Source organism: Nansenia antarctica (genome assembly GCF_963989245.1).
Source record: "Nansenia antarctica genome assembly, chromosome: 20".
Taxonomy (NCBI): Eukaryota; Metazoa; Chordata; class Actinopteri; order Argentiniformes; family Microstomatidae; genus Nansenia; species Nansenia antarctica.
This window is the reverse complement of record NC_137693.1, coordinates 11,950,725-11,968,992: the sequence shown is the minus strand read 5'-3', so window position 1 is coordinate 11,968,992 and position 18,268 is coordinate 11,950,725. Positions and strand designations below refer to the sequence as shown.

Genomic DNA, 18,268 nt, shown 5'->3' with positions numbered 1-18,268 from the left:
GGTCAGTCTCCAGCTTCTTCTTAGAGTTCAGAAGGCTAGTGTTCTGTATGAGGAAACTCAATGATTAGTTGGAACTGTATTTCAAGAAAGCATACAAAAGTCACACTGTGGGTAAGATGAGACTGCCTAGAAATCACCTATACCTGGGAGTTAAGCAGTCCCAAACGCTCGCTGGCATCCACCAGCTCCCCCTCAGCCACTTTGCGGCCTCTCTCTGTCTGCTCCAGAGCAACCCTGAGCTCCTCAATCTCAGCCACCATCAGACCGTTCCTGCGCTCTATCATGGCTGCCTGCTCCTTCAAATCTTCTGCGGCGCGAACAGCATCATCAAGGTGCAATTGGGCATCCTGGGATTCACAAAGACATAGTAGAGTATTAAAACGTGTTTGTGTAGGCGGATAGGATCGGTAAGGGATGCATTCATTGTGTTCACTGATAACCCTTCTATTCTTTTATACACCAGTCTACTTTATTCCTGTGTTCTATTTTATTGACAAATAGACAAAACCCTCTCTTCATTTTCACTTTTGTTCACCAGACCCAGGAAGTTTCCCCTGATACAATACAAGATTATTTTATTTTTTATAGTTAAGATTGGGTTGTATTATCTGATCTGAAATTCATGGTTAGGGGTAATGTTGACATTGAGTGACTGACTTCCCAGCCCCTTACCTTGAGCTGTCCCTGGACGTTCCTCAGCTGCTTCTGGGACTCAGCTGCCTGCCTGTTGGCGTGGCTCAGCTGGACCTCCATCTCGTTCAGGTCTCCCTCCATCTTCTTCTTCACCCTCAGGGCGTCGTTCCTGCTCCTCACCTCTGAGTCCAAGGTGCTCTGCATGGAGTCTGTCACCCTCTGGCTGTTCCTCTTGATCTGCTCCATCTCCTCATCCTTCTCAGCCAGCTTCCTGTCCACTTCACCCTTGATCTGGTTTAGCTCCAGCTGCACACGCAGAATCTTGGCCTCCTCATGCTCCAGTGTACCCTGTACAAAACAAAAATATTTGACAGACGTTGATTGTGGGGGAGAGTAGTGGACTGGCACTTATTAACTATGGCTTGTCTTGGAAAGGGGCCTGCTATTGTATGCAATGGAAATGTGTTTATTTAGGATAGGAGGGCCAGGTCTGAAAAATGAAATTTTATCTCAATGAGACTAACCTGGACAGAAAAGCTTAAAAGCAAAGCTTAAATGAAAGGTATATGTATACATGAGTATGGGCCGGTTTCACAGACAAGGCTTAAGCCTAATCCTAGACTAAAAAACATCTTCAATGGAGATTTTGGGCCAGTTTCACAGACAAGGCTTAAGCCTAATCCTGGACTAAAAAGCATCTTCAATGGAGATTTTACATTGAAAGTGTGATTTAGTCCAGGACTAGGCTTAAGCCTTGTCTGTGAAACCGGCCCTATATGTTGCAAAGGAACAGGATTAAACTGCATTCGTTTCTACCTCAGCCTCCTCAAGCGCAGTCTGGATCTCAGACTTCTCTGTCTCCACAGTCTTCTTGGCCTTCTCCATCTCATGGATGCTCTTGCCAGTTTCACCGATCTGCTCAGTCAAGTCAGAGATCTCCTCTGCAAACAGAAATACAGACGTGATTCAGAACAGGGAGATGTTCTTTGATCATTGGAACACACTGAACTTCATATTGAATTATGACTAGAATACATTTAATAATAATAATAATAATAATTCATTATATTTATATAGCACTTTTCAAAGACGCTGACAATATGGGAAAAACAGAAAACACAAAAAGAACAAGCAACAGATAACATGAGCACATAGAACACAGAGTTTACGAACAGGGAACACAGTAATGCAGCAATGTCCGGGCGGGAGGGGGGTTAGCAGGGTTAGGGGAGATGGTTAGGGGTATGGGAGGTTTTATGCATGGGAGAACAGGTAGGTTTTGAGGTGGGATTTAAAAGTGGAGAGTGAGTGTGATTTAAATGTTTGTTCTGTGGCAAAGCTTAGGGTCTGCAAAGGTTTTAGACAATTTGAACATTGTGAAGAATACGTAGCTTGATGAAATAAGACATGTGTCATGAGCCAAATAAAACTACCGGTACTGGTGTTTGACTCACGTTGCAGGTTCTTGTTCTCTCTCTTCAGAGTCTCCAGCTGATCCAAAGCCTCCTCATAGGAGTTCTTCATTTTGAAGAGCTCTGTGCTCAGAGAACGAGCCTCTTTCAGAGCTCCTTCCAGCTCTGCCTGGCCCTCCTCAAACTTCTGCTTCCACTCTGCCAAGACCTAGGGAAATAAATGTGATTGTAATATTTAGCTTTCTTCTTTTACCTGTCTGTTAGCTAATTGATGTGGCTTTTGTAATGAGAAATATAACTTAACAATACACCCTATTAGTCGATATGGTGCTAGAATGAATAAAAAAATATTTGATTTGATTTGTAGTTATTGCACACCTTGTCAAAGTTCCTCTGTTTCTTGTCGAGGTTAGCAGCAAGAGCGTTGGCTCTCTCCACGTCAATCATGAGGTCCTCCACCTCTCCCTGCAGCCTCTGCTTGGTCTTCTCCAGAGAGGCACACTTTGAGTTGGTCGCCTCGATTGTCTCCTCTGCCTCCTGCAGACGCTGAGCCAGCTTCTTCCTGTTAGACAGATGAGGGATTATAAAGCTTCACCTCTGAGGGACTGTGTCAGAGAATGTCTGTATATCTGGCTGTTACAGGTGATGGGAGAAACAGTGTACAGTAACTCAGATGTGGCGTTCTGATGATAATTTAACTTTAAGAAGCCCTGCTCAGGAGCTTCTACATTTCTACTTCTGGTTTCCTTTCTTTGTCAACCTGCATCAAAAAGCGGGATAGACTGTTTTTGCTGTTGTGTTACTCACTTGGCTTCCTTGAAATATATATATCTGGGAAATAACTACATTTCTATTTAGGATTAATTTAGATGATTAAAATGTGTCAACTCATCTCCAGCATGAACAGAATAGAAATGACATATCCCCCAACCCTGGTGAATAAGGGTGTTGTGTGTGACTCACTTGGCCTCCTCCAGCTCCTCAGTGCGCTGGACGGCATCAGTCTCGTACTTGGTCCTCCACTGAGCCACCTCACTGTTGGCCTTGGACATGCCGCGTTGCAGCTCTGCCTTGGCCTCCTGCTCCTCCTCAAACTGCTCCCTCAGGAGGTCACAGTCATGGCGGGCAGACTGGACACCGTGGGCCAGTGCGTTCTTAGCCTAGAGAGAGAAATAGAAGAGGTGAGGGACAAATAGAGGTGGAAGGGAGTAGAGAGAAAGAAAGAGGTAGAAGGGAGTAGAGAGAAAGAAAGTACAATCACTGTCAACATGACGCTGTCATTCAAACTATGTGTTCGTTGGTTTCTATTTTGAGTTCCTTACCTTGACCTCCTCCTCAACATGTCTCTTCAGCTCCTCAATCTGCTGGGTGAAGGCCTGTTTGCCTCTGGTCAGCTGGGACACAAGGGCCTCCTTCTCCTCAAGCTGGCGACCAAACTCACCTGTGGGGAACAGAGCATCTTGTTAATGGGGTGTAATGGTGGTTAATGTTCATTGTTGTTGGAGTAAGGTCAGTTATATTTCTGAGTTTATAGGATATATAAATTTTCTGTATAGTAATAGCATTTTTTTTATCTTGCCAATGCTATTCTAATTTGTGTCAAGTTTGATTCATGATCAGTTTGTTAAGTAATGTTCATGGGTAGGATTCGGGGTGGGTAAGCTGATACTACATGAACTTCTACAGGATGTGGAGTATCATTGGTACCGTTCTCAGTCAGGAGTCTGGCCCTCTGTCCGCTCATGTCATTGACCTGGCGCACATTCTCATCATTCTTAGTCTTGATCTCGCTTAGCTGATCCTCAACAGTACGGCACATCTTCTCCAGATTGCCCTGGTTGTGAAACATAACCCATTATTACATGATTATCTTGTGCCAAGCTGTCCTTTTTTCCACTTTTACTTGAATTGACCCCCACATGCTGCTCCATCCAAACATTGCTACTGACCTTAGACTTAGCGACGGCCTCCATGTTGCTGGAGAGGTCATCAATCTCCATCTTGTATTCGCTCTTCTCCTTCTCCAGCTTCTGCTTGACGCGCTGCAGGTTGTCGATCTGCTCCCCGAGCTCTGCCACGCTGTCTGCCTGCTTCTTCCTCAGAGCGGAGGCTGTGGCCTCGTGCTGCAGGGTGGACTCCTCTAGGTCGCGTCTCAGTTTCTGAAACTCGGCCTCACGCTTCTTGTTCATCTCTATCTGAGAAGCGGTAGCACCTCCGGCCTCCTCCAGCCTCTCACTGATCTCCTCAAGTTCCCTGGAAAGATCGGCCCTCTGCTTCTCCACCTTAGCCCTGGCAGCACGCTCAGCCTCGATCTCCTCTTCCAGCTCCTCAATACGGGCCTACAATAGGGAGACACATACAGAGAGTTGAGTTGTCACAATCAAAGCAATGGAGCTCACAAAATAATTGTTAACAAATGATTATCTTATTATTAAGATGTGTTTATCAAAAGCAACTTCCAGTTAATATACAGAATGCACTGTATGGTGTTTAAGCATCATGCTTAAATCAGGTGAACCATTGCAAACCAAGACAGTGCTAATAGGAGGATGAATTGATCACTGTTTCCCATCGTGATCCTGGCAATGTTAACTGTAGTGTCGTTAGACACTGTACAGCCAACTGAGCCATCAGACGGTCCTGTTCTGTACCTGGAGTTCCTTGATCTTCTTCTGATTCTGAGCACCCAGAGACTGTTCATCCTCAATCTTGCTGAGAAGCTGGGCGGTCTCGAAGTCCTTCCTAAAGAACACAAACACATTGATTGCAGTTTGATAGTGTACATGGAAAGTCTATCATACCGTTCACTTTGATATATAAAGACATCTTTTCCGATTTGTCTATTTACGAATTCAATAAAAAGTTGTTTTTGTTTTGTTTCAACAGAATGATGATTCTGACTACTGCAACGATGTAAAGCAAAATGAATGTTCAATTTATATCAAATACAACTTTTTAGTCATTTGTTTGTGTTTACTTTTTGATCTTCTCATCAGACTGCTGCTTGTCATTCTCCAGGTCCATTATGGACTCCTGGGCCAGTTTCAAATCTCCCTCCATCTTTCTCTTAGTTCTCTCCAGGTCCATACGGAGCTTCTTCTCTTGCTCCAGCGAACCCTCAAGCTAGAAGATAAACACATATTTGTCATCAAAATCTAAATAATGAACAACAATGTTATTGATGAAAGTAAACTAGATGAATAAAGTAATGCCTTTGAGGTTCCTGATGATTGCTTGAAGTAAATGACTAACCTTGGCTTTCATAATATAACAGCCATCTAATAATTGCAACCTTATGGACTATTGCATGTTCTTGTGTGTTTTAACTTATGGAAAACAATGAGCTTTTCTCTTCTATTACAATCTTGGTTGATACTAGCTTTATTTATTTTGCCCACTCACATCATCCACTTGCTGTTCCAGCTTGGTCTTAGCCTTGGTCAGAGTGTTGACTTTGTCCTCCTCTGCCTGCAGGTCATCCAGTGTCTGCTGGTGGGCCTCTTGGAGGGCTTTCTTCTCCTTGCTGAGCTTTGCAACAGCCTCATCCTGAGACGCCATTTCCTCAGTCAGGTTTTTAACCTGAAAACAGCCACAACATAGACAGTCTTTTATCACTTCATCTCACTAAGGGAAATGCAGTTTAAATTGCATTTAATGTAACTTGCAAATGTTACCATATACTAAAAGTGATCCTCTACACAGCAGTGTATACAATGAATTTATATCAAATATAGAATGAAGAGTCCAGAATATGCTATGAATGAGGGGGGTACTTTGCTGCTGAGCTCTGCTCTGAACTCCTATTTAATGTCTTCTCGTTTCATCACTTGGATTTAGTTATTGTTTTTGCTATGGTTGGGTTCATTGATTGTTTGACATTGACAGTTTGATCAGATTGTAGTTTGCATGTGTTATGAGACCTTGTTTTCAGTGGCGTGTTTCTCCTTCTCCACTTTGGCCAGAGTTAGCTCCAGGTCATCAATGTCTTTCTTCAACTCAGAACACTCATCCTCCAGCTTCCTCTTCTTGGCTGTCAACTCAGCATTGATCTCCTCCTCATCTTCCAGCCTCTCGGTCGTCTCTTTGAGTTTGGCCTCCAGCTGGATCTTGCTCTTGATGAGCCCCTCACACCTCTCCTCAGCATCATTCAGACTGTCTCCTTCCTAGTTTCAGAAGGGATGAAAAAGCGAACGGCTTCAAAACTCAGTGTATGCAGCTATAAACTGATTCTCGTCCAAGGGTACACAGCAAATCAATACAAATATATGAAAAATGTGTCTGTGTGTGTGTGTGTGTGTGTGTGTGTGTGTGTGCCCGCCCGCCCTGGTCGCTCACTCACATTTGCAACTTGGAGGGCAAGGTCATTCTTCTCCTGCAAGAGGGATACCATCTTCTCCTCCAGCTCCTTCTTACGGGCCTCTGCCTTAGTCAGGGCAACTTTGCACTTCTCAAAGTCGTCCTTCATGCTGGCCAGCTCCTTCTCTGTCTCAGCGCTCTGCAGCAGGGGCTTAATCTTGTAGTAGACCTTCATCCATGGCCAATGTTTGACATTCATGAATGAGCGGATGTTGTACTGGATGGTGTAGACGGACTCTCTGGTTGACGGCAAGGAGGAAGGCAATTGTGGTGTAGTGAGTTTTATGCTTTTGAACAGCTCAATGATAACAAAGTTACAGTACCAGTTAAAAGTTTGGACAGACTTTCCCATTATTGGAAAGTGTGTCCAAACCTTTGACTGGTACTGTACAAGGCAAAGTAACTCAGGCTACATTATGATATGATTATATAATTTCCTGTAAGTGCATTCATAATGCATCACATATAGGTGGTTAATACATAGTGCTAGAGAGATTATCTTCCATCCCATACCTCCTCTCCATCATCTTTACAAACTCCCTCCTCATCAGGTATGCGCGGCAGAGAGCTTGAGTCATGGTTACCAAATTTGCCAGCTTCTCATCTCGCATCTCTTCCAAGACACCCAGCAGACCAGCTTTGAAGAACACCTTAGCACAGATAAACACATGTCAAATGGAGGAGCTAGACATTGACATTCATATACCATGAGATTTTGAAGAACAGATTGCTAATGGTATGGAACAGATTAGCTATAGACATACCACTCAAACACAAAGCACTCAAAAAGGAATTAAAGCTGTCTTAAGCCTGCGTTCTTACAACTTTGTAAATGTTCCAGTGTGGGCAATATAATCTATCACTGCTTTACCTCATTCAGTCACGTAATAATTCAGTAGTAATATTTTGTACCAGCAATATTTTCACCTTCATGTTCGGGTACCTTTGGGACACTACTACTACTACATCCCGTAGCATCTCTTTTAATGTTTTTGTCCTGTTATGTGGTACCATTTCCATGGGTGAATTTGAACCCTGACCTTGGTGTGTCCAAACTTGTACTCGTCCTGTGGAACATCAATCGACCCAAGCAGCTTCTCAGAAGCCTTCTTGTTGTCCATGAACTGACCCTCAGGGATGACACCGGCATTCAGTACTTTGTACCTGTATGGGGAGAGTTAAATATATTAGTCTCAAAGCTGTTGCCTATTTTTTCAAGAAAGGGCACTGTGTGTGTGTGTGTGTGTGTGTGTGTGTGTGTGTGTGTGTGTGTATGTGTGTGTGTGTGTTTGTGTGTGTACTCTACCTCTGCTTGAAGTCAGCATAGAGGATTCTGCTGGGGAAGCCCTTTCTGCAGATCCTGATACCTTCCAGAACACCGTTACACCTCAGCTGATGGATAACCAGGAAGTTCTCCATCAGACCTGGAAAACACAAAATGCATCTTAACCCCTAAATAAACCTGTACAATTGCATGCAATGTATATTTTATAGACTCAAGGATAGTAATGATAAGTACTTTAATCATGGGCTTAGTCTGTAATCTCTCTGTGTTGTACCTGGAGTCTTTGACTCGTTGGGGATCAGGCAGCGCACAAAGTGAGGGTGGGTGCTCCTCAAGTTGGTCATCAGCTTCTGCAAGTTCTCCTGTGTGGGGTTACAAACCATAGAGCTCTCACAATAGCTCAGACTTAATTTATACTTTTTCAAAACATAGTCATTTCAGTAGACACCGTGTTAGGCCGGACTATCAAAATCTCACCCTGAACTGGGAGGACACAGTCTGCATGGAACCTCCCTTCTTCTTGCCTCCTTTCTTTGTGGTATCTTTTTCAAAGAGTAAAACAGTGTTAGAAAATGATAGAAATCTCTAAAAGACTCCCTTCAATGTTTGTTCTTTGAAGTAGAAATGGCGCTCTTCACATAATAGTTAACACAATTATATTGTAGCCAATCTTTAACTTTTGATCCCAAACTGCACTTGTGTGTTGCCATTGTTTACAGAATCCTGGATTCCCATTGGTTGACTTTCTTATATCGCTCTGTAGCACCCCTCACTGCACGAGTAGAAAGGAGCCCCCAAACATTTCGGATTTCGTGTTTAAACATGTTCGAATTTAAATTGGACGTGATTGCGTCTTCGCTTCACGTCGTTGACCAACTCACAGTGTGCAGTTCAAGGTTCACTGCTGATGACCCACGTTTAAATTTGTGGCTGAAATCATGTAGTGTCTGCTGGCTTAATGCTAATTATCACACTAATGCTTTGTTATAATGCTTTATACATAATGCAAATGTTACCTTCAGGTGGAGGTTGAGGATAAAGGACAGGTAGCAGTTTGACTGAGGACTTCTGGTAGAGCTGCACCACAGAGTCATTCAGGGGGTCCTTGTTCTTGTCCAGCCAGCCAGTGATGTTGTAGTCCACAGTGCCAGCATAGTGCACCAGGGAGAAGTGGGCCTCAGCCTTGCCCTTGGCAGGCTTGGGCTTCTCAAACGCCTTGGTTTTGCCCAGATGGGTGTTGTTCAGCTTGTCCTTGAAGGTTGTGTCTGAAGCCTTGGGGAACATGCACTCCTCTTCAAGGATGGAGAAGATGCCCAATGGCTGTGCAAAAATAGTTGTGAATTAAATTAGTATGTTCATATTTGCATGTTCTTTACTTCAACAGTCACCGTTATATGATGACATGTTTGTTTGTTTGTTTGTTTAGATCCACCATTAGATACAGCAAATATGCAGTAGCTATTCTTCCTGGGGTCCTCATACCATACATTCCAAAAACATGTCATCTTAAACACAATACAGACAATACACTTCCGTTACATACATACATACATACAGTAGCTCTATTATTTACTTTTTAGTTGAAGACAACTTCATAACGAAATAAAGAAAAAGAATACAGAAAGAAAAGTGGAGGGACAAAAACATAACTCTCTTTACCTTTGGGATCACAAGATAGCTCAATTCACCAGTGAGAAACACTTAATTGTTTTCAGGGTATCCCATATGTAAACAGATACATCTTTAATGTTTTGTTAAAGCAACTTTTGTTATTATTTGAAACTGAAAAGCTTGGCAATGAATTCCATGCCACCGTTGCTCTGTAGTGAACCGTTCCTTTTGTTACATTTGTTACATTTGTTCTGTATGGAGGCAGATACTTCATGGATGTCGTGGAGGGCTATTAAGCGGGGGCACCGACTATGGCTGATCCTGTGCCTAGAGCAAACAATACCAAATTCCAATAATTGACTGACCAGTTGGTTGCATGTCAATCATTTTAAAACATTTTTAACATGTTGAGTTACTAACACCAAGATGCGTTGTACCACAATGAGGACATCTTACAGTAGTCTCAAAACACCTACCTCTATTAAGTTTGCTTTTGACACTGATAATTAGTATTACCCTCACAGGCTGCTTACCTTCTCAATAAGCTCAATGCAGGCAGCCAAGTCCATGCCGAAGTCAATGAACGCCCAGACGATTCCCTCCTTCTTGTACTCCTCTTGCTCCAGGACGAACATGGTGTGGTTGAAGAACTGTTGCAGTTTCTCATTGGTGAAGTTAATACACAGCTGCTCCATGCTGTTGTACTGGTGATTGAATTTCAAAATAAAGGCATCTTGTCGTCATACATGGCTGTAATCTTTAATAATTTCAAGTTATTTTCTCGTCCTGACAGTATACTCACATCAAAGATCTCAAAACCGGCAATGTCGAGCACCCCTATGTAGTACTGCCTTGCCTGCTTGGTGTCCAACTGTTCGTTGATACGGATGACCATCCACAAGAACATCCTCTCATAGATGGATTTAGCCAGAGCCATCACAGAATTATTCACCTGTAAAAAGTTATACTTTGAGTTAATACATCAGATCATGACCATGTGTAGTTTAGGTGATGCAGGTGGAGGGTGATATGGACATTAGAGGGTTTTTTAGGGTTAAAGGATTAGGGCACTGAATCAGAGAAACGATAAGTGTTGTGACTGCATATACTTGTGGGAGAGGGAGGGGTGCTGTTTGTTTGTCTTTATTTTTCTGTGTTGTTTCTGTGAGATTGATATTGGTTTTGACTGACTGATTGATTGATTGATTTGGGTATTTGTGTTTTAATGATTTGTCATCATTGTTGAACCACAGGATTGCACTTACATGCAAGCACTATAAAACCAAATGTTTTTCAAGATCGTTCACAATAAGAACAATATGGCAAAAAAGAAATGTTAAAAGAAGGATCATTATTTAAAGAATTATTGAGAGAGAAGAAAAATGTATGCCTTACCTGAGGCACTGTCTGTCCCTTGGTCACATACTCATTGCCGACCTTCACTCTGGGGTAGCACAAAGCTTTAAGCAAGTCAGCTGAGTTCAGGCCCAGGAGGTACGATATTTTATCAGCCACTGGAATGAGAAGGAGAAACAACAGACTCAAGGACAGTGCCATACAAGATTGTTTGTGCCTAATGACACAGATACTCAGTCGCTCAATCAGCCTGGCATTAACAGAATACCAGGGAGATATATATATATATATATACACACACACACACTGCGTGTATGTATGTATACAATGTTTGGCCCATTTTTTGTGCTAAGTGGGTCACTTACAAAAGTGGGCCTGCACACTCAAATGCTTCTGCATGTATGTTGTACTATTTCAAATAAGTTTACATTTAAATATAGTCTAAATATTGTCTCTGGCCTGAGTGAGCTATTCTGATGTTTCATGAGGAACAACTTCTAAATGTATTTTTTTTCCATGTTTGGGACCAGAGGTGGAACTCACCCTCTGTGCCGTCTGGCTCGGCCTGCTCCTCACGCTGCTTCTGCTTGAAATGCATGTTGCCATGTTGCATGACAGCACCTGTCAGTTTGTAGATGTATGCTTTCTCATCACCGACGAAGCCCAGGATGTCAATGGCGTCCTGAAAGAGAGGGATTTAATGTTAGATGGGAAGAAAACAGTGAGGAATTGAAGACAAACTCACTCTGAGTACGGCTCTGTACGCTCTAAATCTAGCACAATGGATGGAAATGTCAGACCTCTCTATTCCTCTAGTAGACTAGCAGCAGAATAGGATTTTAACAATGTTACACAGGACACTCTTGTGGATGCCGTATGCACCCCTATAAGAGGAGTCATTAACACTGGGTACTCCAGTGTTGTACAAAACAAATCATTGATACAAAGAGAAACCCTTCGTGTGACTCACATCTGTGGCGTCCAGCTCTACCGTGTCGTCGATGCTGGCCACAGTGATCTGCCCCTGGCTGATCATGGGGAAATCGTAGGGGTTGGTGGTGATGAGGCACATTTCTGTGGAGAACAGAGAATTAAGTTGTCTGTTAAATTAAATGCATGTAGATATATATTGTACTCAATACATAATTTACTCAATGACAGATGTGCTCAATAATCAGTGGATTGTTTTACCAATTCCCCCTGCCAGGCATATTTCAACAACTCAATCAAAGGCTAATTCTTATACCATCTCTGACTCTACTTAGTGCAGCAGCTACTGTATGGGTATTCACTTTCACAGCAGGGAGCTAGTTTTCCCAGATCTCTGCTTTGGCGTACCAACTATCTCAGGTTTGTGGTTGGTCATCATCTGGTAGAAGATGTGGTAACCCCTCTCATCAGGAAGCTGGAAAGCCACCCTGGACTTCTCCAGCAGATCTGATAGTGAGCACAGGAGAGGCAAATGTAAAGTATTGCAAAACGTTTTTGTAGAATAAGTATGGAGAAAAGACTAATACTAACTTACAGGTCTCAATGTCAGCACTAGCCAGTTTGCCGGTCGTAGCGAAGTGAATCCTGATGAATTTACCCTACAGTAGTGCAAGGCAGTTAGAAATCAGTCATCAAAAAACGACAACTGCCAAAGTGTTTCCCTCATACTTACAAAGCGAGATGAGTTGTCATTCCTCACAGTCTTGGCATTACCGTAAGCCTCCAGCAGGGGGTTAGCTGCAATGATCTGATCCTCAAGAGACCCCTGAATGAGACAAAGTTGCTAAAGCGTTAGTAACTGAAAATCTCTCTTATTTCATTTTTCTTTCAACAACATCTGTTCCGTTTAGCTGATAAGGTGGATGTAGTGAGGTACAGACCTCATGAAAAATATTTGACTGAAATGTGATGTGTTTTCAATAATTCCCCCTCAATTTACTCTAAATTGTGACACACAAGCAAAACAGACCTTTATTTTACCACTCCCAACTACTGCTCCCTCCTTCTTCGGGCCAGCCACAGCAATGGTGGCAAAGTACTGGATGACACGCTTGGTGTTGACAGTCTTTCCTGCACCGGATTCTCCACTGGTTTATAGATATAGAAAGAGGGGTTTAGGGTTAGCCATTGCTTCAACTTTTGTTTCATAACCAAGTTAATATTCTCAAATATTCTCACTCAGTTAATCACAAATCATTGATACAAAGAATTTCACTTTTTAAAAATCACTTTTTGAAAAGTCAGATCTTAGTGAACAACTTACGTAATCAGGACGGACTGATTCTCTCTATCTGCAAGCAACGAAACATATTGTTCATACCCATTCATTGGATTTTGGTACATTATTGCATTCAAGGCATCATCATAAAGTCACACATCTAACTATCCATCCATCCATGAGTCTACTTACCAACCATCATGAACTGAAAGGCGTTGTCAGAGACAGAGAAGATATGGGGTGGAGCCTCCATACGCTTCTTCCCTCTGTAGGCGTTCACACATGACTGGTCGTACACGGGGAGCCACTTGTAGGGGTTCACCGTGGCGCAGAAGAGCCCAGAGTAGGTCTGGATAGAGTGGATCAAATATGGGAATTAGCCAAATCAGATTAGCTGGAATGTGGAAGTTTAGGTATGTTTGAATACACTGTTGTACTGTATGATTTTGTTTTATGCGTTTGCCCATGCATGCAAGGTTTCTGGTGTTCACTGATGTGTATGTGTCTCTTACGTAGATCATCCATGCTGCGTAACGCTCTTTGAGGTTATACAGCACAGAGGCTTCATTCAGGTAGGTCATCATGGCCATGTCCTCAATCTTGTCATACTTTGGGGGATTTATTTGCAAGATGTCTTCTTCTTTGAATTCTTTAGTCTGAAACAGTGAGATATTTAGATAATACTCAAATCAACACTATATGGATAACTTTTTACTGATAAACAAATAGAATATTTATCATTTAATTTGTTTTTCATTGTTGTTACAAGCATAATCCATGAAATCGATTTGTTTGTCAATACCAGTGTTGTGCTATGCTCCACTGTACTTGACTATTAAAGGGGAAATTAAGTAAAAAATAAAAATTCCTATTCCTAAAAGATTCTATTTTATTTGTTTTTCAACTATTTGTGTTGAAAGGTTTATCCTGCTTATGGAAGCTGCAGTTTGGTTATAGTCTTACCTCCTGAGTGTCCAGAATTTTCACAGATATTTTTGCCCCATCCCTGGCAACAACTAGACCCTTGAGGTACAGTTCCTTCTTGTCAGTCACATAGCAGGAGTTCTTAGCATCAAAGGGTTTGCTCTGAGCTTCGATCCTCTCCCTCTCTGGCTTACGAAGGTATATGGCAGCTGCGCCATAAATGGCCATCTCCGCATCCGTACTCATGGTGGCGGCTCACTAGGAAAGAAAGAATAAAAAACAAACATGTTTGAGTCTGTACTACTAACCCCTCCCCAGTCAACAGAGTTAGAGGCAGTATATTTAACAGAATGTATTCTAATAATGTGAATACTCAAACCATGTCTCACCTTCTTTTCCCCACCCAGATGAAATTGTATCTTTCTGGTAACCCAACGTCCTACAACGACAGTCAGCTGAAAGAGGAATTAAACAAGAATGATATAAGGGGTGAATACAGAGTTCAATAATTATTGGGACACTGAAGCATTTTTTCTTTAATAAGTATGGAGTCTCAGGCATTATTTGAGCGTTATTTCATAACCACCGTTTTGGACAGTTTTTGATCGTTGTTGATGTTCAGTAGACCTCATTTACAAACATTTTCCTGAATGAATTGTATAGGCCCTATTGTATTATTCAAAACTGAAACTGTAAATTTCAAGCTCAATAACGATTCCCGCAAAATGTGCTGAAGCTGTAATAACCCATTTGGAAATGTGTAACATTGATAACGAGTTACACACAATGTGTTAGGCTCACATTTGATTAATTAGGCTCATTATTACTATGCTTCCCCTCCTCCAAAAGCACCTGTGGACGTTAGGAATATCAACGCTCCTGATATGTCATTTTCTCATATGAAACAAAAATGCACATGACCAAATTGATGAACAGTTATTGGTTTGTGTTCAAATGAATTCTTCCATCTAGTTGGTGTGTCTTCCAAACAGATAAACGAGGCTAGAGAACAGTGTGGTTTGATATAATCTATTTCAATCACTTTGTATGCAGACTATTTAAATAACATAAAAACCCTTTTATGATACTTTTGAAAGGACAGTTTTTATGAAAATTGCAAATTGATACCATTATTCAAACTCTTCCTATAGCCTATATTTTTTCCAAAGTCTTTGTATTACATAAGGCGAAGTAATCCCATACCGTGTCCCTCTATTGAGATATATTAGATATGTGTTAATATTTGGAATGTTGCACACAACCTCCCGACTGGTTTACAAAGCCACAGTTGTGCCTCTATTCCAATGGTATGTGTTAATGTTTGGAAAGAAAGCTGCACATGGCCTCATGCAGAGTATGCAATGTACTCGTCCATTCTGTTCAGTCTTTATTTCGCGGTTTTAACGGTCACTCGACTAGGCATCCGCTGAGCGGCCCATACTCAAAAAGGCCCACGCTGTAATCTCGACAAACTGGTACATGCGGTAACACACTGTAAACTGTTTTTAGATCTTTTTTTTGCTGTTACTGTAACCTGATCATCCTGTTTTTGAGTATAACTAGTGGTTTGCACCTTGTAGTGTTATGTGTGTGTGTTATGTGTTAAATGTAATGTGAAGGTAATTTGACCAGAAAGGTTTTAGGATTGCACCTTAAATGTCCATTTGGTATAAACATGCCCACTTGCTTTCAAAATATGCAAAGTAAAACATATTTTAAATTATCCATCACAATTTAAAAACTATATGACTATATTTATTGTCAAATTGAATGCAGGACTTAATGCAGGACAATAAAGCGAATCAAGTGAAATGTAGAAACATCTAGCACAACTCTCACAATGCATCAGATAACCCAGCTCATAGAAATCATGTAAGGAGGTAGAGGGTCTTACCACAGTGGTTGAATCTGCCTGAGGATGTTGTGGTCTCAGACTCCTTATATCTGGTTCCAGAGTGCTACCGAAGCAGAAGTTAATTATGGACCACACTGCTAGAGGAGATGGATTGGATGAGAGACATAGCTGTATCCCTATGCCCTTTTCTGATTTTCCAATGTGATATTCATCTCAGCCACGTCCAGACAACTCCAATCGCTCTGATTTCAGTTGTTCACAAAATCTTCTTCAAAAAAAGTCTTTTTTGTAGCAGTCATGGGAGGAATAAGAAAACTGGATAACCAACCGTTATTGGCAGATGCTAATCAACAACGATGTGATGAAAGCTCCTTCTCTGTGAAATAAATCAGAGCCATTCAGACTCAGGACAGGTCCTTGTATTTTCAGATAAAGGTCAGCAGACAGAGCAATAATATATATATATATTTTAAAGAATGTCCCTTTAATAAATTGTTGCTTCTCTTGCATACATATTATTATTCTCTTAATGTTTCCACTGCTACTCCTCCTTCAATTTTGAAGCTATAAATACGAATCCAACTTTACAACGTGTAGAGAGGTCTTATTGAAGTTGCTATAAGTTTTGGTTTTTAATAACTGTTCGACTTTCTTTTTAAGTGCAAATATTAACATGGAGGTCGATGAAATCTTCATATTAAATGTTTGTTCCACTGCTGCTCCTACACCTTTCAAACTATTTACATCAATGCAACTTTACAGTGTGCAGAAAGCTCCAAATTACGAGCTCTGATAAAACGCTATCTAATATACTTTTTTTTTTTTTTTTTTCTTTTTTCTGAGTGGGGCAGTCCCACTCATACTTTTCATTTTTATTGACAGTTACAGTGAAGATTTAGACAGGAAGGATGGGTGAGAGAGAGAGAGAGGAGGGATGACATGCAGGATATGTCCCCGGCCGGAGACCCTGCGGTTACATGGTCAGCGCTTAACCCGCTACGCCACCTAAGCGCCCCCTAATATACTTTTTAAAGCTTTTTGTAACTCCAAAAACTCCCACCTGCATGGTAGAGTGTTGAGTTAGGTCAGCATTCTGTGATCTCCATTGTTTCTGCAGGTGCCATGGAGCTTTCAGAACTCTTCAATAAAAGGGAGTAGCTCCTGGACTGTACCAGAGCTTTTATATCTGGGGTATATGGAAGGCCAAGAGGCTAGTATCGTCTCATTTTAAACACTTTTCTTTATTCACCTGGCAAAAACAGTGAGTAGTGGTAGAGAAATACACAGAGGAAATAAACAGGAAAAAGAGGAAACTATTTCATTTCTGTAGCCCCTCTCACAAACATACACATGGTCAGAAGGTTTGCGTGGAGCTAAGCACACACGTGTTGGGGTCCATTCAATGTGCAGTGGTTATAAATGAGGCTCCAGAGGCCCAGAAGGGAACAGCTGGAGAGTCCCGTCTATTGTATTATCAGAACTGTTGCTGCTGCTGTTGACACCAGGAGGGATATACAATGCTGTGGTGTGCTTACCTGGGTTTCTACATTGGTCAGCTTAGCCCTGCAAGGGGTTCAGTATCTCCCATCAAATGTGTACTAAACTATTTAAATGATTGTCTAGCAGCCAGCTATTTTGCACAACCTCATTCTTGAATCTATTCAGAATCTAATCTATTTCAGCCACTGTAAGGGCTCAGAGAAAATGCACTTGGCTTGTTTGTGTGTGGAGAGCATTCGCACCATGCAGACATTCAAATGGAAAATCTGCCATTAACATAATTTCTCTGAGGGTGCATTGCAATCAGGCAGCTACACCCTGCACCAGGCACTGCACTGGAATTAAATAAACCCCTCAACGTTCGGAAACGTTATTTTGGTTGATTAATCCTCCCCTTTAATAATACCAATTGGTATTGTATTTTATATCGTTGGAAATCCTGATTAGTCACCTTTACAACGAGGTACAACTTGTAAGGATCATGCATTCGTGGAATGAGCAACACAGCTAAACGTGTGGGTAGCGGCCCAAAAATATTTGCCAAAATCCCCTATATTCTTCTGTTGGTATTCACTCTCGTTTTGAGTTGCTTGGTGGATTGGATGATTGCACTCTCCCACAGTAATAAGGAAAAAACAACACATGTTGGCCATTTTTACACTTTATTCATTTTACACTGTCAGGGACCTCAGTAGCGTGTGGAAGATCCATACGCAGTCACAACAGCTTGGCACCTCCTCCTCATGCTGGTCACCAGCCTGGTCACACACTGCTGTGGGATGGCATCCCATTCCTCAACCAGGATTTGCCGCAAGTCAGCCAACATGGTTGCGTTGGTCACTCCGGCACGTACAGCACACCCAAGCTGATCCCACAAGTGTTCAATTGGGTTGAGGTCTGGATTCACGGCAGGCCATTCCACCCTCTTCACTCCCAAATTCTGGAGGTGCTCTGTGATGATCCTGGCTCTGTGGGGGAGCGTTGTCATCTTAGAGGATGGAGTTAGGTCCCAGATTCTGGAGATATGGAATCGCCACTGGCCCCAGAATATAATTCCTGACAATTAGGTGCCATTCAGGTGCCAGTCACACACCTGTGACTGACATACACCTGCCAGCACTTGAAGC

At 42.0% G+C, this 18,268-nt stretch overlaps 1 pseudogene across 1 annotated transcript; it reads right to left on the bottom strand.

Annotated features, from left to right (window-relative positions):
- Window positions 1-788: 788 nt before the first annotated feature.
- On the bottom strand, window positions 789-14,032 carry LOC308174739 (myosin heavy chain, fast skeletal muscle-like; annotated as a pseudogene). Its single transcript has 32 exons — window positions 13,826-14,032; window positions 13,375-13,518; window positions 13,055-13,211; window positions 12,908-12,935; window positions 12,638-12,731; window positions 12,317-12,427; window positions 12,179-12,242; window positions 11,992-12,090; window positions 11,624-11,727; window positions 11,197-11,335; window positions 10,693-10,811; window positions 10,100-10,249; window positions 9,831-10,001; window positions 8,703-9,006; window positions 8,164-8,228; window positions 7,961-8,048; window positions 7,708-7,825; window positions 7,442-7,565; window positions 6,915-7,051; window positions 6,385-6,640; window positions 5,966-6,208; window positions 5,448-5,624; window positions 5,023-5,168; window positions 4,697-4,787; window positions 3,995-4,384; window positions 3,753-3,879; window positions 3,368-3,486; window positions 3,009-3,205; window positions 2,424-2,607; window positions 2,088-2,253; window positions 1,450-1,574; window positions 789-981 (listed from the first exon to the last, which is right to left on the bottom strand). The product of its transcript is annotated as a myosin heavy chain, fast skeletal muscle-like (transcript).
- Window positions 14,033-18,268: the final 4,236 nt, after the last annotated feature.